The sequence below is a fragment of the Pinus tabuliformis genome, chromosome J (assembly GCF_031772625.1).
Source record: "Pinus tabuliformis cultivar Carrire ecotype Pingquan chromosome J, CPIR1, whole genome shotgun sequence".
NCBI classification, from domain to species: domain Eukaryota; kingdom Viridiplantae; phylum Streptophyta; class Pinopsida; order Pinales; family Pinaceae; genus Pinus; species Pinus tabuliformis.
This window is the reverse complement of record NC_142295.1, coordinates 75,984,685-76,007,497: the sequence shown is the minus strand read 5'-3', so window position 1 is coordinate 76,007,497 and position 22,813 is coordinate 75,984,685. Positions and strand designations below refer to the sequence as shown.

The window sequence follows — 22,813 nt, the reverse complement described above, 5'->3', positions numbered from 1 at the left end:
AGAACCTTGCGGGACCTGTCATCAGTATAATGTATATCATAATCATTTGAAATCACTATTATTTACAGAGCACAAAGAGTATTACCATCCCATCTATTTACCTTCTAATATTAAGCGTTGAAGATGAGTTAGCCATTGTAATGTTTATTTCTGGAGTAATAAATGTTATGTACAAAAGTAACAATCTCATAAAGTGAAATAAATTATATATAATAAATGATGTTTATGTTAATGTATTCAGGGAATTAATTGATTGGTTCCTAAAATGAATAATGGAACTTGCTATGTATATAGACAACACCACTAGTAATTTAGTAGCACATTGATATATCATATAGTTTCTCCTGCTTGTCTCTTGCATATATTTAACATGGTATTAAAGTCATGGTGATTGTGGCATAGGGAAATTTCAAAGATTCATGCCAAGAAAAGGTTTGTCACAGACATGGAGAAAGAAACAAGTTCGAATTGAAGGCAAACTAATTCATGGAGTATAGTGACTGTAAATTGTAAACATGAATAAGTCGTTAAAATTTAATTATAAATCCCAAATTAAGAGTCTCAGAATTCGTGTAGTCGCTCGACTCTTACCTCACCTGCAACCTTCACTTGAGTTCTCTCAACTCTATTTACCTTTGTCATTGTGAATGGAGTTCTTTGTTTAGCATTTACCTTCGCCCACCATCTAAGACTTTGCTTGACTCTTACCTGCAACCCTTGCAACCTTTGTTTACCTGCAACCTTCGCAACCTGTGTTTACCTTCGTCATTGTGTCTCTGTAATCATGTTTACCTTCGTCGTCTTCGTGTAGTGTATTGTGTAGTATGTGATAGGTTTAGTTTAGTGTGTATGCGATAGGTTTAGTTTAGTTGATAGGTTTAGGTTGCGATAGGGTTTAGGTTTCAAAATTTGATTTTTAATCTTTTCACTTTAAAGTTTAGAACTTAGGTTTTAAATTTTCTTTTAAATTTAAATTTTTTCAAGTCTAATGTGCATGATATCGGGGGATGTCCTCAAGTCCCTCAAAAAGTCCCTGATTTGTTAATTTTAGTTAACAATGGTATGTTCTATGCTTAGCACAATTACAGTATTACTTCAATGTTCCTTTAGCAGCCCAATGACAATTTCCAATTTGGTTTTCAATAGCAAACACATTAGTCACATTGACATTAAAAGCAGATAGAACATTAAACAAAATGTAGAAGACAAGCCAAGACAAGAGGACATCAGATTTGGCGGATGCCAAGGAAAAACCCCAATGTGGGGAAAACCCTTTGATCAATTTTTCTTATTATTATATCAAATGTTTAGTAGAGAGATAGAGAGAGAGTACAAAAGTGAAATTCTGACTTGCCAAATTACAATCAAAACAACCCTATCAAATCTGCAGTCAACCGCAGTTAAATTCAACCCTAACCAGAAAGTCAAAGATGGTCAACGCAGCAGCAAATCTTCCTTTTTGGAGCTCGGTCATACCCAGTCAAACTCGGCCTGATAAGGTGGTCAAAGTCAGCCCAAAACAGTCTTGAAAAGCTGTGGTCAAACTTGGTCAACTCTGCAAACAACTATGTAGTCAAAGTGCTCAGAAATTCTCGGTTCCTGTGCCAAACTGTATGGCCTGCCAAAAACAAAATTTTCCCACAAAAATTGTGTAAAGTTTTGTAGATGTTCTATGCTAAGAGCAATTTCACTTTTCTCACAGCAATCATACAAGTAGATAAGCAAAATGCAGATAGAACATATAAGCAGATCTTACAGAAGACAAATCAGAAACAAGAAAAATGAATGTGTTCGTTTCGGCGGTCAACAGGATGCTTCAACCAGCAAAGTCTCCTTTGGTCAGCCAGCCCAGCATGTGTCACAACAACCCTCCTGGTAGCTCGTACTTTTAGGATGAGAGAGGAAGATGTGAGTTGAGTTGTGTTCAAATTCTCTCCAACTTTTCCTGTATATATATCCATCAATGAGGGTGTGTGACACATCTGTTGGGCATGTGAGCCTACATTACAAAACTGGCTGACCTTGCACATATAATTTATTAAGAATAATAAATTCAAAATATAAGTTTTGTTCATCGGATTAAGACTATTTTTATATGGATTTTACACCTCTCAGAAAGAGGAATCCAACAAAAATATTAGCCTCTTAATCTGAGCATCAGAACATGGAGTTTGGACCTAGTTGTCCAATTTTAACACTCCCTCTCAACTAGGGAGAACTCCATCTATTAGTGCAATTAACATCGTGAGTCATCCCGCCGAAACTTGCTTTGCTGGCTTCTTTATTTCAGAACAGAAGTGTGTCAGTCACAAAGACATCATTCCCCGACTGACATAATCAGTCCAGAGGTCCCAGACCTCACAAATCTTGATCCCAGATCAAGTAGTTGGACCATGCCATCCTAGATAGAGAGTACGGCAATCTCTGATGCGTCCATCAGTCTTTGCTAAAAGTCTCTAGCTTTTCCACACCTCATTGGCCAAATGAGAGGTACTTCCCATGAGCCCTGAACTCAATGGGTAGGATGCATACGGGGCACAGATTAAATGAGTGGCGAACCAGCTCAATAATCACAAGGGTGGGGCAGAAGCATTATGAGTGCTTATAGCTCCGAGAAGCTATCCCCAAAGCCCCCCAGAGCTCCCAGAGCTCATCGTCCAACAGGACCCATATCATAGGGTCTTTCCACGACACCAAGACTCTCACGGAAGGTTAGGAACTTGACCTTCCCCAGGGGCTTAGTGAGAATATCCGCGACCTGCTCATCAGTTCCTATATGATCGAGCCTTACGGCGCCTCGCTGTACCATATCCCGGATAAAGTGGTACCTGATATCAATATGCTTGGATCGGTCGTGGAACACAGGATTCTCAGTCATACGAATCCCACTCTGATTGTCACAGAGTATTACAGTGGTATCTAGCACATGTTGGAACAGCTCACTAAAGAGCTTCCTCAACCAAACTGCTTCACAACAGGCCATACTAGCAGCAATGTATTCGGCCTCCGCGGTGCTCAAAGCCACCGACTTCTGCTTCCTGCTCATCCATGAGATCGAAGCAGAACCAAGATTGAAACAGCATCCAGATGTGCTCTTACGATCCACCACACTGCCAGCCCAATCGGCATCAGTATATCCCCGGAGTATCACACTCCCGGCAGTGTATCTCAGCCCATGGTTTATCGTGCCCCGAAGATATCTCAAAAGATTCTTGGCACCAACCCAGTGAAATGATGAGGCTCAACCATCTGTTGACTCAAAGTATTCACTGCAAAACATATGTCCGGACGGGTGTTCACTAAGAACATCAAAGCTCCTATGAGTTGACGATACTCAGTAGGATTGGCCAAGATAGGCCCTGCAGCGCTGCCACTCAACTTCTTAAAGTTGAGTTCCATTGGTGTCGACACGGACTTACAGTCCACCATCCCAAATTTTTTCCAGAAGCTTCACAATATACTTTCCTTGAGAAAGGAGAATCTCTCCAGGTCTCTGCCAGACCTCCAGGCCTAGGAAATAGTGCATCAGTCCTAGGTCTTTCATCTCGAACTCAGCAGCAAGCTCCCTCTTTCATTGATGAATGAGAGGGTCATCACCTGTCAGGAAGAGGTCGTCCACATATAGCACTAGAATGAGAGGCTTTCCTTCCTCAACCTTAAAGTAAAGGTTTGGATCAGCATTGCTTCGAGTGAAGCCCAGCTTCATCAAGTAACTATCCATCCTCTCATACCAAGCTCTGGGTGCTTGCTTTAACCCATAGAGGGCTTTCTTCATGGTTTTCTTCAGATCTAGGAAGATCTACTACTTTCTTCAGGGAAGCATCTTCGTCAAAAGTGACATCATGGCTTATCTCTACTTCCCTTTGACCAGGTACATAGACTCTATATGCCTTAGAAGTCTCACTGTAGCCCACAAACATTCCTTTCTTCCCAGTAGCATCCAGCTTACTTCTCTTTTCTTTCGGCACATGAAAATAGACAGGACATCCAAAAATTCTAAAATGTGAGACATCAGGTTTCTTACCAGAGAAAACCTCTTCGGGAGTTTTGGAGTCCAAAGCGGAATGAGGGCATCGGTTTTGAATGTACACAGCAGTATTTGCAGCTTCTCCCCACAGAAACTTTGGAAGACCCTGGTCACATAGCATGGCACGAGCAGCTTCCACAATAGTCCTATTCTTGCGTTCAGCAACACCATTCTGCTCAGGAGTATATGCAGTGGTAGTCTCCCTCTTAATGCCAGCTTCTCTGCAAAAGTCTTTGAACTCATTTGACTCATATTCAGTGCCATTGTCAGTCCTCAAAATCTTGATCTTCTTTCCGGTCATATTTTCCACCAAGGCTTTGAAGGTACGGAACCACATGAAAGCCTCATCCTTCTTCTTCAAGAAGTATATCCAGGTTTTGCGAGAGAAGTCATCAGTAAATGTCATATAGTAAGAACATCCCCCCAGGGATGTTACAGGCAACATACCGGAAAGATCAGAATGGACCAGTTGCAATATCTCAGATGTCTTTGTGACACTTGAGGGGAAAGGTCCCCTTGTATGTTTTCCTTCAGCACAGCCCTTACATACACCTTTATGATTATTTCCAAAATCAGGCATCCCTGTCACCACCTTCCTTGCTTCGGGAAGGAAGGTGACTCCTTCACCTATCATCGTGCTGCATATGAATGGCAAGTGTTCACAAGTCATAGCTCGGTTTGACGGATAGTATCACAAGTCATAGCTCCCAACGGACTCCTTCCAACCTGGTAGAGTGTACCAACTCTAAAACCAATTGAGATAGCTTCCTTGAAGCTCTTCTTCCACATGAGTACCTTTCCATCAGAGAAAGTTACATTGAATCCTTTGTCTTCCATGGCAGATACAGACACAAGGTTCTTCTTCAATTTGGGTACATAGAGTACATCTTGTAGATGGAGGACTTGTCCTTGAGACAAGTGGAGGGTCACAGTCCCGGTCCCTTTCACAGGATAAGTGGCATTATCCCCAAGGATAATTTCTAGATTAGTATCCCTTTCAACCATGTCAGAAAGTGCTTCAGAAAGATTAGTATCTAAGGTGACTCCTTCACCTATCATCGTGCTGCATATCGTTCGTTTGCTGCACCTTACTGTGTAGCACCATCATGCCGCATCATGTTGTCTCATTCATCATCGTGCTGCCCTTTACGAACATGCCTATGATGCTGCATCTTACATCATCAGGATCTGAGACTGTTCATCCTTTGTTGTTCATGTGATAGGGTTTCTACAGATATACTACCTATAGTTGTTTATTGCTGCTACAAGTATGCCACCAATCTATCACTGCTATACTACTGCATCACTGATATTTTCAGTACTGCTACCATCATTGATAACATTATTGTTGCACCATGACTGTCCCTTGAAATTACCATGGAGGTAATCTCTACATCTTCAACGAGATCATGATCTTACAAGAACTAGATCATGTCTTTGTCTCAGATCATTCTTGACACAGCTTCTTCCATTATGCTGAGAATGTAACTATCACTGTCATTACTACAGCAGCACTGACATTTCTTGAAACCTTCAACATTGTTTCTCATTGTGCCCAGACTTCCAGCGATTTCCAAAATATATATATATCGAGACTGAGGTTGTACCTTAAGGATCATTGTGAAATCCGAGACAAGGAGAACAGTAAGGGTTCTAAGTTCAATGTATCACATATACATTGATTGCTTATGAAGTAGATCCAACGTGTGATCTTATCTTCCATCTAGGCCGAGACTGTTCATCATGCCAATTCTTTGACTGTGGTTATGACTGCGTATACAACGAATAAAGGTATCACATGAACAGCGTATTAACTATCACCATGGCTGCGTATGTAATCAGCTACTGTGACTATGTCTTCCTCACTGCGGCTGCTGCAGCTAGATGTCTTCCTCACTGCGGCCACTGCAGCTAGGGCATCACTGTATGTCTTCATGAACAACGTAAGAAGTGTTTTCATGACAGCGTATATATTGTTGTGTATATGACAGCGTGGTAAGGTATATATAGTTGCATATATCACTGCTTGGTTTGCTTGCGAATATAAATATATTGCTACAGCGGATCACTGCCCATAGACCAGCATACACTGTCCATCGACTAGCGTATCACCCCAACGTATATATGAACTCACGTATCTCTTCATAAACGGCGTATAAGTGTTGTCAGTAACCACGCTTCCAGATTCACTATGGATTAGGGCCTGTGAGCATATATCATGACTGAGTTGATGCGTATCTCTTCATGAACTGTGGCTAGATTTTCCCAGAGCAACGTATTACTTTTCTTCTTTGCTGTGCGTATTTCCATACCTGAATGCGTTTCCCGTATAGACTGTGGGTTCCAACATGTCAATATATCAATGCGGCTACCATGTGAACAGCGGCTAAGTTCTCCAATTGTGCGTGTATAGACTGCGTTCCAAGATATATGTTATGACTGCGTTCCAAGATATTTATATGAATGCCCAGCGTATATATTTCCAGTGCCCAGCGTATATATCCAACATTTACATTACTGCAGCGTATATAATATGACTGCGTCCCTGCGTTCAATGTGACTGCATTGGCTTACGTTGCTGTCATCCCATAATGCGTTCAATATAACTAACGTATCACTATAGTTATGACCGAAGCAGATTAGGGCTGCGTGGTATGACAACGTGTATACATCCACGCTGTTTTCCTTCCTTCACTGTGGCTAACTTTGCGTGGTATATTATATATAACTGCGTTCCAATATATATATATATATATGACAGCATAGCATATACATAATTTCCTGCATGATGTATCATGAAGTGCGTATATACTTCCTGCGTGACTGTATGCTGTGCATAATTAAGGTGTCGTATATATCGTGAATGTTGTGCTTCCTCTATGACTGTATCATACGTAATGACCTCTTCATAATTGCAGCTTGATCACTGTGGCACCCAAGACTGCGTATGAGTCTTCATGACCAGCGTATAGGGTTTCATATTGCTGTGGCTACCCTTCAGAGTACTGTAGATACTTAACTCAATGCGGATACTCGAGTTATGCTTGGACTGTGCCTTACGTTTAGACTGCGGCTAGAAACCTTTGTCATGTTCTACCATACCAGCGTATAGGGTTTCATATTGCTGAGATTTAGAGCTAGGGCATCATGGGCCAGCATCTTATTCTTGATGTCTCACTCCTTCTCCAAAAACCCAAGACGTGGAGAGGAGGAGATTACCTCAGGAATGTGTTTTCTTCGATGATGATTGCTATAGATAGAGTTTGTCTTCACCTCAACTCTGATACCATGTAAAGTTTTGTAGATGTTCTATGCTAAGAGCAATTTCACTTTTCTCACAGCAATCATACAAGTAGATAAGCAAAATGCAGATAGAACATATAAGCAGATCTTACAGAAGACAAATCAGAAACAAGAAAAATGAATGTGTTCGTTTCGGCGGTCAACAGGATGCTTCAACCAGCAAAGTCTCCTTTGGTCAGCCAGCGCAGCATGTGTCACAACAACCCTCCTGGTAGCTCGTACTTTTAGGATGAGAGAGGAAGATGTGAGTTGAGTTGTGTTCAAATTCTCTCCAACTTTTCCTGTATATATATCCATCAATGAGGGTGTGTGACACATCTGTTGGGCATGTGAGCCTACATTACAAAACTGGCTGACCTTGCACATATAATTTATTAAGAATAATAAATTCAAAATATAAGTTCTGTTCATCGGATTAAGACTATTTTTATATGGATTTTACACCTCTCAGAAAGAGGAATCCAACAAAAATATTAGCCTCTTAATCTGAGCATCAGAACATGGAGTTTGGACCTAGTTGTCCAATTTTAACAAATTGCAATCAAAGGATGAGTCACAGTGCTCAGTCAACGTTGGTCAAACTCCTGCAACAGTCTTGAAATTCGGCCCTGGAATTTGCCCAAAAAATTCGTCCTTCTACCACACATGTGAGAGAGAGAAGATCTGCCCAATAGTTGTACGAACCAATGAGAGAAGGAGAGAGAAGAAATGTGTGTGATGATGATGCCAAATAAGGTGAGAGGGCACTTGTATTTATACAAGTCGTTGAGGGTGAAGAGTCACATCCATTGGGTTTCATGAGCCTACATGATGATGTGGCCGACCTAAACAAACGTGTGGGCATAAATTCAAAAAAACACTTCCTCTTCTCCAAATTGGATGATCTTTATATCAACTTTGGTCCTCTTGAAAAGAGGAATTTAATGCAATCATCATCTCCATCAAATGAGTTGTGCCAAGGTGGAATTTGGACCTAGTTTCCAACTTTAAGACTCCCTCTCAACTAGGGAGAATTCCACCTGCCAATCCATCCATCATCATCAATCATCATGCCATCTTGTCGTCATGTACCATCTTTGTATCTCATCTCATCTTTGCTCTGTTGAACACTAATATGAATAATGAAGAAGAATCGATCGAGAGTGAGTCACAAGACCTTACCACTCTCCACTGACAAAAGTCAGTCCAAAGGTAGAACCTCAATCAGACTTGATCCCAGATCAAGTTGTTGAACACCATGCATCCTAGACATAGGGAGTACGGCAGTACACAATGCGTCCATCAGTAGTGTTATGGTCCCTATCCACTTTTCCCAACTCATTGGCCAGATAAGAGGTACTTCCCATGAGTCCCGAACTACATGGGTAAAATGTATGTTGGGGCATCAGCAGGAGAATGTGAACCACTCATCCTGCTCATATGCCATAAGAGAAGGTGAACCACTCATTTTGTGCATATGTCAATCGTAGGGGAAGGTGAACTACTCACCCTACACACATGTATAGTAGGGGAAGGTTAGCCACTAACCCTACACACATGTCAATCATCATGGGGTATCACAAGGGAAGGTGAACCACTCACCCTGTACACAACGCACCAATAGGAGAAGGCGAACCACTCACCCTATGGTCGCTCATAGCTCCAAGAAATACCCCAGGCCCCCAAGAGCTCCCAAAGCTCAATGTCCAACTCAAACGCGACCCTCATGGGAGGGTCTTTCCACGACTCCAAGTCTCTCCCGAAAGGGCAAGAATTTGACCTTCCCTAAGGGCTTCATGAGGATGTCTAAGACTTTCTCATCAGTCCTGATGTGTTGAAACCTTATTGCTCCCCGTTGTAACATATTCCAGATAAAGTGGTACCTGATATCAATGTGCTTGGAGCAGTCGTCGAACACAGATTCTCTAAAAGGCGAATCCCACTCAGTAGATCACAGTGGTATCCAGCACATGCTCAAATAGCTCACTAAAGAGCTTCCTCAACCAAACAACTTCACAACAGGCCATACTAGCAGCAATGTATTCGGCCTCAGCAGTGCTTAGAGCAATCAATTTATGCTTCCTGCTCATCGAAGAAATTGACGCAAACCCCAAAGAGAAGCAACATCCAAACATGCTCTTACAATCCACCACACTGCCAGCCCAGTTAGCATCAGTATATCCATGTAGCCTCAAATTCCCGGCAGTGTATCTCAGTCCATAGTTGATTGTGCCACGAAGATATCTCAAGAGATTCTTAGCAGCAATCCAATGTATGTGATGAGGCTCGACCATAAATTGACTCAACATATTCACAGCAAAGCATATAGTCAGTTGGGAGTTTAGCAAGAACATCAGGGCCCCCACAAGTTGTCAATACTCAAAAGGGTTTGCCAATTCGGGCCCAACAACACTTCCACATAGTTTATTGAAGTTGATTTCCATCGAAGTAGACACATACTTGCAATCCACCATACCACATCTCTCGAGCAGCTTCACAATGTATTTTCCTTGAAAAATGAAAATCTCACTTGGATTTTGCCAGACCTCCAGGCCTAGGAAGTAATGCATCAGACCTAGGTCCTTCATTTCGAATTCGGAAGACAGCTCCCTCTTGCATTGATAAATGAGATGTTTTGTACCTATCAGAAAGAGATCATCTACATAAACGACCAAAATGAGAGGCATGTCCTTTTCAACCTTGAAGTATAGGTTAGGATCAACATTGCTCCTTGTAAATCCCAACTTCATAAGATAGCTATCAATCCTCTCATACCAAGCCCTAGGGGCTTTCTTCAACCTGCACACGTGTGTCCTTCGATCTTGTACTTCGAACCCCTAAGGTTGTTCCAAGTAGACTTCCTCCTTAAGCGAGCCATGCAAGAAAGCAGTCTTAATGTCCATTTGATGTAGGCTCCATCCTTGAGAAGCAGCGAGAGCAATAAATGATTAGATAGTAGTATATCGGGCAACCGGTGCAAATATCTCGTCATAGTCCACTCCTTCCCTTTGAGAGAAGCCTCAAGCAACGAACCTGGCCTTATATTTTTCAGCACTCCCATCAACGCCATGTTTAATTTTGTATAGCCATTTTGAGGTGACTACAAACTTGTCCTTTGGTCTAGGCACCACATCCCAGACATCATTTTCCACGATAGATTCATATTCCTCATTTATCGCATCCTTCCACACTTGGTGCTTTACGACTTCTTCGAACATACATGGATCAGATTGAACAATAGTACTCATGGCAACTAAGTACCCTTGATACCTGTTCGGCTTCTTGCTTTCACAAAATGTCTCTCTTGGAGCAATATATCTTTCATCATCTTCGAGAGTATCTTTGAGCCACAAAGGTCTTTTTCTTGAGGTAGAGGGATCACTAAGAGGTGGATCAGTGGGATCCATCAGACCTTCAACATTGGGAATAAACTCATCTGTCGGAGGTTCATCCTGCTTTTCTGCAGCATCATGATTATCCTTCCTTAGAATGGGGAGATCTCTGGCCTTCCCAAGTGCAGTGTCTTCATCGAAGGTGACATCATGGCTAACTTCCACATCTCTTTGTCCAAGCACATAGATTCTATATGCCTTTGAATTTTCATTGTAGCCCACAAATATACCTTTCTTCCCATATGCTTCTAGCTTGTTTCTTTTCTCTTTAGGCACATGAAAATACATAGGACAACCAAATATTCTAAAATGAGAAACATCAGGTTTCTTACCAGTGAAAACTTCTTCGGGTGTCTTGAAATCCAGTGCTTGATGCGGGCTCCTATTTTGAACATAGATAGCAGTGTTTGCAACTTCTCCCCATAAGAACTTTGGTAAACCTTGAGCATGGAGCATGGCACGGGTGGCTTCCATGATTGTTCAATTCTTTCTTTCAGCATCTCCATTTTGCTCAAGACTTCATGGAATGGTTGTCTCCCTCTTAATGCCAACCTCTCTATTCATATTCGGTTCCATTATCTGTCCTCAATATTTTGATCTTCTTCCCTGTTTGATTTTCCACCAACGCTTTGAAATAACAGAACCATTTGAACACTTCATCCTTCTTCTTCAAGAAATAGATCTATGTTTTGCGAGAGAAGTCATCCACAAAAATTGCATAGTATAAGTATCCTCCCAATGATGTTTCAGGCAACATTCCAGATAGGTCAAAATGGACCAATTGAAAAATATCAATGGTTTGGCTTTCACTTAAAGGGAATGGTCCCCTTGTAAGTTTCCTAGCAGCACAACCTTGACAAACTCCTTCATGATTCATGTTGAACTCAAGCATACCTGTGACCATCTTCCTTACCCCAGGTAAGGCTTTGTAATGAAGGTGAACAAATCTTTGGTGCCATAATTTAGATTGAAGAGAAGTATCGCAAGTCAAGGTTCCCAAAGGACTTCCTCCAACTTGATAGAGACCTTCAACCCTAAATCCAAGTGTAAATGCATCTTCTGAGTTTCTTTGCTAAATACATACCTTTCCATCAATGAATGCTACCTTGAAGCCTTTATCTTCCATTGCAGAAATAAACACAAAGTTCTTCTTCAAATTGGGTACATACAATACTTCTTGTAGATGAATGGTTTGACCTTGATTTAAGTGAAGAGTGATAGTACCTATTCCTTTCACGGGATAGGTGGCATTATCTCCAAGTATGATCTCCAAATTAGTCTTCTTTTCAACCAAATTTGAGAGGGCCTCCTTGTACCCAATGAAGTGTCTTGAGGCTCCACTATCAATCAACCAATGATCCAAAGTATCCGAAGGAGAGACAATAGATAGAGTAGAAATAAGATAAAATTCCTTTTGTTTTTCTACAACATTACTTTCCTCGTACCTAGAATTTCTCGTCCTTTTGGGAGGTCGACCATTTCCATATCGAGCAGCGAGAGCATTCCTCTTTCCTTTATTGTTGAACCTGTTGTTCCTTTGATTTCCATTGCCTTTGAAATTGTTGTGGTTGTTGTTGTCATCATCCCTTGGAGAATTCTTCTTGTGAGGGCATTCTCTAGCATAGTGGCCAAACCTGTTACAATTGTAGCACCTTCCTTTCCTTCCTTCTTTGAATCCCTGCTTGAACCCTTGACCCTGTCTCCTTGGACCAGCATTATTCTTCCTCTTAGCATGAGCGAAGAAGGTAGTAGGTTCATTTCCATTTGAGGGTTTGTCTCTCTCCATCATCCTCATCTCTTCTTGAGTGCATCTAACCAATAATTCATCAAAACTAGGAATCCTGTCATTGTTGAGAATGGTTGTGTTAACACATCCCATGCTCTTGAAAGACCTCCAAGTGCAATGAGAGTGAGCTCCCTATCAGTAATAACTTCTCCAATGGATAGAAGGTCATTCTTGATTTGTGTGATCCTCATGAAGTAGGATTGGATAGACTCCCCTTTATCCATCTTGATGTCCTTCAACTTGTTCTTGAGAAAGAAGATTTGAAATGCATTGTTTACTTTTAACATCCCAATCAACTTATTATACATCTCCTTAGATGTTCCCAAATCAGAAATATAGGCAACCAAATGTTTTTGAATGGAGTCTATGATAATTCTTTTCGCTTTGACCTCACCTTTCTTGTACTTTGTCTTTGCAGTAGCAGGTGCATTTGAAGGAGACTCTACCACTCTTCACTACACATACTCCATGGCATCATGCTCTTCCAAAGTCAAATCCAAAGTCATCTTCCATGCATGATAGTCAGATTTTTCCTTGAGCTTATAGTCAGATGTCCCAATCTGGTAGCTTGTCTCTGCCCAATATGCTCTGGAAAAAGGCTTGCCATTCCTCGGAGACACTATTGAGTGCCAATCTCACAATTTTTGTCAGTTGAGACGCTGCCCAACAGTTGACAACTGGTCCCAAACCTCCTGAATCCTGCTGAGGAAGGGGTCTATGCCTTCCCCTTTCTGCATACTGATGCATCTTAGCTGCTCCTCCAAGTACATCTTTCGTTGCTCGGAAGTACCTTGGTATAGCATAGAGAGAGCATCCCACATCTCTTTGGCAGTATCTTTGCCAGCTACATGATCCCGGACTCCATTTAGGATCAATCGTTTCGCCCGTGGCATCTCCTTTCTGTACTCCTTCAACTGATCTGCATCCTGGGGAACTACTACCACTGCATCAATATATGTTTTCAGGCCATATTCATCTAGAAGGAAGGACATCCTTGCCTTCCAGATGACATAATTAAAAGCCCCATCCAACCTATCCTAATCACGAAGCCCAGCAGTGGCCATCTCAACAAAATATCAAAATCTCCTCTTTCCTTCTGCTCAGCTGCTGCTCTGTTATTCGCACTCCCTTCTAGAGTGAGAAGATCTGCTCACAACGATTGTTGATCTGCAAGGAAAAATTGAACTTCTTGAGACTAGAAGTTCCCTGAGGAAAATTTTCCCTCTGTGTGTGCTCTTCTTCCTTCCACCCGACGTTGGCTCTACTCTAGCGTACTGCTGCAAAACCTCTGCATCTAGCTAGAGATCTGCCCAACGAAAATCTGAGCTGCTCCCTCTGCCTCTGGAATCACTTGATCTAGTAGGATCGAATTTTTCTACCCCTCACTCAAAAAAATCAAACCTCCACAAGTAATTCGGCCTCATGGCAAAATGACTATGTTGCCCTTAGGAATTTCGGCCTGCTTCCCACAATGAGCAGCAAAATTCCTTCTCTCTTCGCCTGTAAGCTCTCCAACTGATCAACTACACTCTGATACCATGTGAAAATTCCAAACTGGAATCCTATTGCAGCAACTGAAAATTATTCTCCTAATTGTTAATTTAATTTAACAATTTATTTATTGTTTGCTACAGCAAATACTGAATAAATCACACTGCAAGCTACAAAAACAAAACTACGAAATAATAAATGCTGGAAGAAATAGTAGCGCACGCATAAAATAACACAATTATTTTTGGACACAAGTCCCCGAAAAAACCCAACTTGGGAAAACCGGTGCAACAGCTGAGGGTTTTATTATTAAGCAGCAGTGAAATAATCTGAGTACAATCTAGATGCCGAATACTGGCAATCCTGCAAAGAAAATACTGGCAAAAATCTGCTAGGAATTTTCCTCACCCCACAGGCAAATCCAGGCTCTGACCACAACTCCGAGTGAGTTGTCCAAACTACCTCTGCACAATTACTACATCACCCTAGCACATTCCCTTCTGCACTCAATCTAAATCAGCCTCCCCTCTAGTCTGGTGTCGTCTAGGAAAATATCTCTCCAGGTCTCTGGAATGACTGTCCAACTTCTGGCACTGAAACTCGTCTTTCCCCAACAGAATCGAAACTGCCTCTAGAGGCTAGTACATTGCCCCAGCGTCAGCCTCTCTGTGGCTCTTCTGCGTCTCTGCAAATGCACTCACCGAATCTGGAAATCTTCCTCCGACTTTACTTTCTCTGCCCCTCTCATTGCTTCGATCTCTAGCTCTCTCTTCAGCAACTGACTGCTGCTACTCTAGAAATCGATCTGCTCAGAAATCAAACCTCTCAAGTGTCTTCTCCATCACCACATCGACCTCCTCTTATAATCCTCTGTTGGAGCACCAACGGCCAAGATGAAAACTTGATCAATGACTAGGATCATCTTTGGATCGGTCCGTGTGAGTTTCTAGATGATTCTCGCCTTATTTCAATTAATATTGATTAATTAACTATATTCCCTCAGTTTAGACTTAGGAAATATTTAAAAAATTGGTTAATAATCTAATTGAGACACTTCTGGGCGGAATTTCCAGAAAAGATTTATGGGTTTTGGAGATCTCATGTATTCTAGCCTCTCTACAAAATTTCATGCCTAGAACACATCCGATGCTACAAAAACTAACATGGATCTGAGAGAAGGTGGATGGTTCACATAGTTCCACGAGGCTATTTTTTCTTCTTTTTTTTGCAAATTTCGAACTGTTATGTGAGGAACTACGCTTTCTGAATTCTCCCAAGGTGCCCTTTGATGCTCCCTAATGGTAATGTTAAATTTTTAAATTAAAAGTGACATTCTCCTCTATCTTTCATTTTCACTATTTTACTTGAATTTTTAACATTACCATGAAATGACTCAGGATGTTTAAAAGTGGTTCCAACCTCATCAAACTTCACATGGAGAAAATATGATTTCATATCCCATTCAAAATTCAACAAACTTAACAGTTTTCAGGATCAATGGGATTGTGGCATTTCATTTGCTTATATCATGTATGAGGGCATGTGACTAGCATTTAATCAAGAGCACCGAGCCCTATATGTACCCTAGTGTTGGTGTTGTTGATTGTTGAACTGCTTTGTCATGGCTTTAGCAAAAATGTACCCTTCACTAAAGTCAAAGTCATTGATCAGGCATGTTAAGCTTTCTCTACCATATTATAAGACTTGGATTAGGTCATTTGATCAAAATTGGGCAATGTTGACTAATATCCCTAGAGAATCGAAGTAGAGGCAAAGGCTAGACAAGGGAAGAGGAATCTAGATTCTAGATGGTTGATGCTGGAATAATTAATCATTGATATACAATGGATGCCATATCTATCTTGATTTATGTAAAAATATGCATGTTTTCATGTCTTCTACAACTAATTTGGTATTTTGGATATTTTTTTAATATAAATGCAAAAAACAGATAAATAAATAAATATATATATATATATATATATAGAGAGAGAGAGAGAGAGAGAGTAGATGCTTCTAAGACACCTCGCTTCCTATATTTTTGGGAAATGACGGTTTCACGGATCCGCTTGCAAAAAATGTCCCTACTTCATTCAACATTGATCTAGTGCATTTAGATGTATGCAGAAAGATGACAACATCATCTTTGGGTGGTTTCTTGTACTATGTATCCTCCCAATGATGTTTCAGGCAACATTCCAGATAGGTCAAAATGGACCAATTGAAAAATATCAATGGTTTGGCTTTCACTTAAAGGGAATGGTCCCCTTGTAAGTTTCCTAGCAGCACAACCTTGACAAACTCCTTCATGATTCATGTTGAACTCAAGCATATCTGTGACCATCTTCCTTACCCCAGGTAAGGCTTTGTAATGAAGGTGAACAAATCTTTGGTGCCATAATTTAGATTGAAGAGAAGTATCGCAAGTCAAGGTTCCCAAAGGACTTCCTCCAACTTGATAGAGACCTTCAACCCTAAATCCAAGTGTAAATGCATCTTCTGAGTTTCTTTGCTAAATACGTACCTTTCCATCGATGAATGCTACCTTGAAGCCTTTATCTTCCATTGCAGAAATAAACACAAAGTTCTTCTTCAAATTGGGTACATACAATACTTCTTGTAGATGAATGGTTTGACCTTGATTTTAAGTGAAGAGTGATAGTACCTATTCCTTTCACGGGATAGGTGGCATTATCTCCAAGTATGGTCTCCAAATTAGTCTTCTTTTCAACCAAATTTGAGAGGGCCTCCTTGTACCCAATGAAGTGTCTTGAGGCTCCACTATCAATCAACCAATGATCCAAAGTATCCGAAGGAGAGACAATGGATAGAGCAGAAATAAGATAAAATTCCTTTTGTTTTTCTCCAACATTACTTTCCTTGTACCTAGAATTTCTCGTCCTTTTGGGAAGTTGACCATTTCCATATCGAGCAGCGAGAGCATTCCTCTTTCCTTTATTGTTGAACCTGTTGTTCCTTTGATTTCCATTGCCTTTGAAATTGTTGTGGTTGTTGTTGTCATCATCCCTTGGAGAATTCTTCTTGTGAGGGCATTCTCTAGCATAGTGGCCAAACCTGTTACAATTGTAGCACCTTCCTTTCCTTCTTTGAATCCCTGCTTGAACCCTTGACCCTGTCTCCTTGGACCAGCGTTATTCTTCCTCTTAGCATGAGCGAAGAAGGTAGTAGGTTCATTTCCATTTGAGGGTTTGTCTCTCTCCATCATCCTCGTCTCTTCTTGAGTGCATCTCACCAATAATTCATCAAAACTAGAAATCCTGTCATTGTTGAGAATGGTTGTGTTAACACATCCCATGCTCTTGAAAGACCTCCAAATGCAATGAGAGTGAGCTTCCTATCAGTAATAACTTCTCCAATGGATAGAAGGTCATTCTTGATTTGTGTGATCCTCATGAAGTAGGATTGGACAGACTCCCCTTTATCCATCTTGATGTCCTTCAACTTGTTCTTGAGAAAGAAGATTTGAAATGCATTGTTTACTTTTAACATCCCAATCAACTTATTATACATCTCCTTAGATGTTCCCAAATCAGAAATATAGGCAACCAAATGTTTTTGAATGGAGTCTATGATAATTCTTTTCGCTTTGACCTCACCTTTCTTGTACTTTGTCTTTGCAGTAGCAGGTGCATTTGAAGGAGACTCTACCACTCTTCACTACACATACTCCATGGCATCATGCTCTTCCAAAGTCAAATCCAAAGTCATCTTCCATGCATGATAGTCAGATTTTTCCTTGAGCTTATCCTCAGATATGAAGTAAGATGTAGTAGCCATTGAAGCTAGTCCAATAATCTTGTCTAATAGCTCTCCCTTAGTGATTGATTTTCTCTCTCTTGCTTGGGCTTTGTCTTCACCTAGGCTCTGATCCCATGTAAAATCCAGTTAACAATAGTATGTTCTATGCTTAGCACAATTACTTCAATGTTCCTTTAGCAGCCCAATGACAATTTCCAATTTAGTTTTCAATAGCAAACACATTAATCACATTGACAGTAAAAGTAGATAGAACATGAAACAAAATGCAGAAGACAAGCCAAGACAAGAGGACACCAGATTTGGCAGATGCCAAGGAAAAACCCCAATGTGGGGAAAACCCTTTGATCAATTCTTCTTATTATTATATCAAATGTTCAACAGAGAGAGAAAGTACAAAAGTGAAAATTTGACTTGCCAAATCACAGTCAAAACAACCTTGTCAAATCTGCAGTCAAATTCAACCCTAACCAGAAAGTCAAAGATGGTCAACGCAGCAACAAATCTTCCTGTTTGGAGCACGCTCACACAGTCAAACTCGGCCTAATAAGGTGGTCAAAGTCAGCCCAAAACAGTCTTGAAAAACTACAGGCAAACTTGGTCAACTCTGCAGGCAACACTACAATTAGCCCTATGGTCAAAGTGCCCAGAAATTCTCGGTTTTTGTGCCAAACTGTATGGCCTGCCAAAAAGGAAAATTTCACACAAAAATTGCAGTCAAAGGATGTGTCAAAGTGCTCGGTCAACGTTGGTCAAACTCCTGCAACAATCCTGAAATTTGGCCCTGCAATTTGCCCAAAAAAGTCGTCCTTCTGCCACACGTGTGAGAGAGAGAAGATCTACCCAATAGTTGTACGAACCAATGAGAAAAGTAGAGAGAAGAAATGTGTGTGATGATGATGCCAAATGAGATAAGAGGGCACTTGTATTTATGCAAGTTGTTGAGATTGAAGAGTCACGTCCATTGGGCTTCATGAGCCTACATGATGATGTGACCCACCCGAACAATTTGCACATGTGTGGGCATAAATTCAAAAACACACTCCTGCTTGTCCAAATTGGATGATCTTTATATCAACTTTGGTCCTCTAGAAAAGAGGAATTTAATGCAATCATCATCTCCATCAAATGAGTTGGCCCAAGGTGGAATTTGGCCCTAGTTGTCAATTTTAACACGATTTTTCGAGGGACGGCCTGGAAGTCTGTCACCGATAAAGTCCCCAGCCAATTGGGGAAGTTTCCAACGAGTTCCAAAGCACCCAAATCGTCAGGATGAAGGAAACACCATGAATTTTGGTGGAAGGAAACACCATGAATTTTGGTGGAAACGGGTCTCCCTGCAACATAGGATTTTCTGTGATAATTATTCTATGATATTAGTGGCATGAGAAATATTGTTTGAAAATCATTATGAAGTAATTATCAGATTAGAAAACTGTATTCTACTGCACATGTTATAGAATTTCAACACTTCTCACATGTGTGAAAGTTCCTATCTAAGCTACAATTCTCAACATATTGAGGTACTTAAAAGGCTTGTTGCTCTTGATTCAATGCCAATACTATAACCTCATATACGGTAGGATCCAATGAAAATGTTGCAAACCTGTCAATCATAAAATCCTAAAAACTGTTCAGTTTGTTGAATTTTGAAAGGGATATAAAATTCTACTTTCTCCATATGAAGTTTGATGAAGTTGGGACCATTGTCAAGCATCTTGAAACAATTAATGGAAATGTTAGAAATTTAAGTAAAATGGGCATTTCCCTTTTAATGAATTTAACATTACCATTACTTACTAAGCTCCAGCATTGTTGGTCAATCCCAGTCAAAACCTAACCTCTAATAAATGATTAATTGACCAGTCCCTTTTACTTTAAGAATTTAACATTAGCATTACTTGCCTGGCTCCAGCATTTTTGGTCAAACCCAATCAAAATTTAACCACTCATTAATGATTAATTAACCCTAATTGGGTTTTAATTTCAAATTGGTGGGTCCCAATGGTCAAACCCATTTAAAATTGGCACATTTAGTCTTGGAAATGTGCTGTATGGATGGTGGTACAGGCCGGAAACATGTTTTCCACCTGTGTAAAGTATTTGTATGGTTAAAAATGCATTTCAGGGCCATATGACACATGTTTCCGCATGTCCATAGAGAAATGCACCTGGTACATCCCCTCCCTACACATTTCCTGCAACTTAGGTCAGGACTCATAACCCTTGAGGAGTAGTACATAAAGATAATATCTAAATGCATCCTCCCATTGAAATGATTCATCAATCCTTCTATCGGATCAACTACATTCAATCTGCAAACTCCAGCCTTCTGAAGTTTTATCATATCATTTTGTTGGTGTTCATCCTTCAAATACAGTAAATTAGGGATTGTCTTTATTATTGTGTTTAGTTGATCAAATGCAGCTTACAACTATGATGATACAATTCTAGCATCCATCCTTGACAATGAAAATTGGTCATTATTACTAAACTCATTTAGATTTGAAGTCAAATGATCTACAAAACAAAGTCTAAGTTGTCCACAAAATTCTGTTTGACAGACAAGAAATGACTGTACAAGTGTCTAATCACCATTACACCCTCATTACAAACAGCGATATCCATCACAGCGATACCCATCCCACGAGGGCATATTGCAACTGAAAGCACCATTGTCTAGTGGGTAGCATTTTCAACCAACTAAACAGAATAAATTGTTCAAGTTGTTTACTACTAAGATCCTCAAGACAAGCGCTCCTTCTGTTAAAGTGGTTGACCAAAGCCTTTGTGAGCTGTGGTTTGCGTTAATGAAGCAGCACTGATTCCAAGAATATGTGAGGAAGTTGTTAATGGTGATCCCTCGTGCTAATGCAGTCTTTGCGGATAAGGCCAAGTGCCAAGTCCTGGGTGACTTTGACAGAATAGATACGTCAGTCACAGCTTCATAGACAAAGGTTTGCTCGCTGTAAAGTTGATATTATAAGGAGTTCTGTACCCTCCAATCAAGAAGGATTTACCTGACGAAAAAAACATAGATAGTCAAAGATTAATCCATCTCTGGGTCTCTGGGAGTTCTGTTACCGAAATCATAAATGGATATATGTTTGTAAGCAGCCAGTGTGGACCTCTCTCAGGCAATCATGAGAATGTGGGTGCTTAATAAGCATGAAGAACATTTAAGTCCTAGCTTTGCCAACTCAACAAAAACAGAGAAGAAAACATCAACCAGGAATATTCTAAACTATTGGGATGACAGCATGGAAGCTGCCCAGGCTTTTAAAAACTACTGAACTCACTTCATGCAATGAGTATTCTCTTCTCCAAGCATGTTGAAGACTCTAGCATTCTTTCTATATAATAAGAATACAAATTCTTTAGACCCGACTATTGTGGTACCAACCATCATTAAATTAATTATTTTATTGGACAAAATCACATATCTGTTTTTAAGTGTATAGCTGCATTCAATATCAATCAAATGCAATGTCGTTTGGAAGTAGCTACATGCCCCTTTCCTGCTGGGCACCCTTACTGGATCAATATCAAGATGGGGATTGCTCCTTCCAACATGGCTTAAGCGGGAGTGTTACAGGTAGCAACCATACCTTGATATCGAACCAGTATATCACTAGGCCATATGCCCCTTTCATGCAGGGCACCCGTTGGAGATCAAGTTGTGGGTTGCTGCCTCCTACAATGTCAGCCTGAAACAGCCATGGAAGAGTTGCAGAAGTGATTAAGCCAAAAAACAACTGCTATGGAATGATTGGGCAGCAAGGAGGCACCTAACCGAAAAACAGCCGTGGAAAAGTTGCTGTAGTCATTAAACCAAAAAACAACTGCTATGGAATGATTGGGCAGCGAGGAGGTACCTAATCGAAAAATCTCGATCTTTGAATTCACTTCTATCATCTGGGAGGTTTTGTGAAGACAGAATCCCAGATGATTTACAGACGCCCAACTTCAGTTCAAGTGAACAGCTTCTGTGCGTGATCCACTATACATATGGAAACCCAATATTTGGAAACAGATTACACATATAAACTAAACTGATTGGAGAGAAAGGTCTAGAAAACTACCCACCTGATAAAGGACCGATGTTGATGTCAAGAATCAATCGATCAATGCAAAAGCAAGCAAGACTCGCATGGTTTACATAAAATCCAGAGCACAGGTGAGCTGCTAGCGAATCTTACAATGCGTGTTGTTGGCAATGAAAATTCCAAAAGATTTTATGGTGAAGGCCCACCATCCTATTGTTATTTACGGGGAAAAAAGGAAATATGAGATTCGATAAGTGCGGAGGTGTGTTGGCTGGCGAATCTTATTGTTATTCACGAAAATTAACGCCAAGGATCTTATTGTTATCACTTGACAGGTGCGTGATTTCTCAACATCAACTTCTGCTCTTCAAGAAGTCAGCGTCAAGGTAAAATTTTATGTGTTATATTATTTACTACAAATAAACTAAGTTTAAACAATATCTTTTTTCTTTTCGGAATTTAGGGGTGTTTTCTGAATTTATTATATTTGAATAATTTGTAAAATTGACATTTTATAGGGTTATGTTAGATTTCCTAAAGAATATTGGTATTTTGGCTTATGTTATTCCTTTATCATAATTATATAAAATATTTAAAATAATAATAAATTTAATTTTAATAAAATATTTTAAAAAGTTAGTAATTTGTTGAAATTAGTTGAGTGTAATTTTGTATCTAAAGATTATTTATTTTTTAGCTTTATTACAAGAAATCAATATATTTATTTGTAAAATTTCAATCTTTGTCAATAATAGTTCCTAGGGTGTAGTTTAGTTGGTGATCATCATGATATGAAGTATTATGTAAATTAAGAGATTCAAGTTTGAAATCCCCCGAAAGTAAGGTAAAAGGTTCAAGTCCTCTTATTTATGGAGAGGAAGACAGATAGTAAGCCTCGAAGGTAATCGGAATCAATCCAAACGTTGATTCCTCCCCAAAGGTACAATTAGAATGCCCAAAAGTATAGTGGTAACAATCATAATCAACCCAATTGTTGATTCCTCCCCAATTA

At 40.2% G+C, this 22,813-nt stretch overlaps 1 protein-coding gene across 3 annotated transcripts in view; it reads right to left on the bottom strand.

Annotated features, from left to right (window-relative positions):
• LOC149225587 (uncharacterized) overlaps positions 1-22,068 on the bottom strand; it is a 204,347-nt gene extending 182,279 nt beyond the window's left edge. The window contains exons 1-3 of one of the 3 annotated variants that reach the window (XM_089377174.1): positions 21,842-22,068; positions 21,631-21,755; positions 21,364-21,462 (exon numbers count right to left, since the gene is read on the bottom strand). The gene's annotated coding sequence lies outside the window, so the exon portion shown is untranslated. The remainder of the gene's footprint in view (positions 1-21,363; positions 21,463-21,630; positions 21,756-21,841) is intronic. The other 2 variants (XM_089377173.1, XM_089377175.1) reach the window with 2 other exon arrangements.
• Positions 22,069-22,813: the final 745 nt, after the last annotated feature.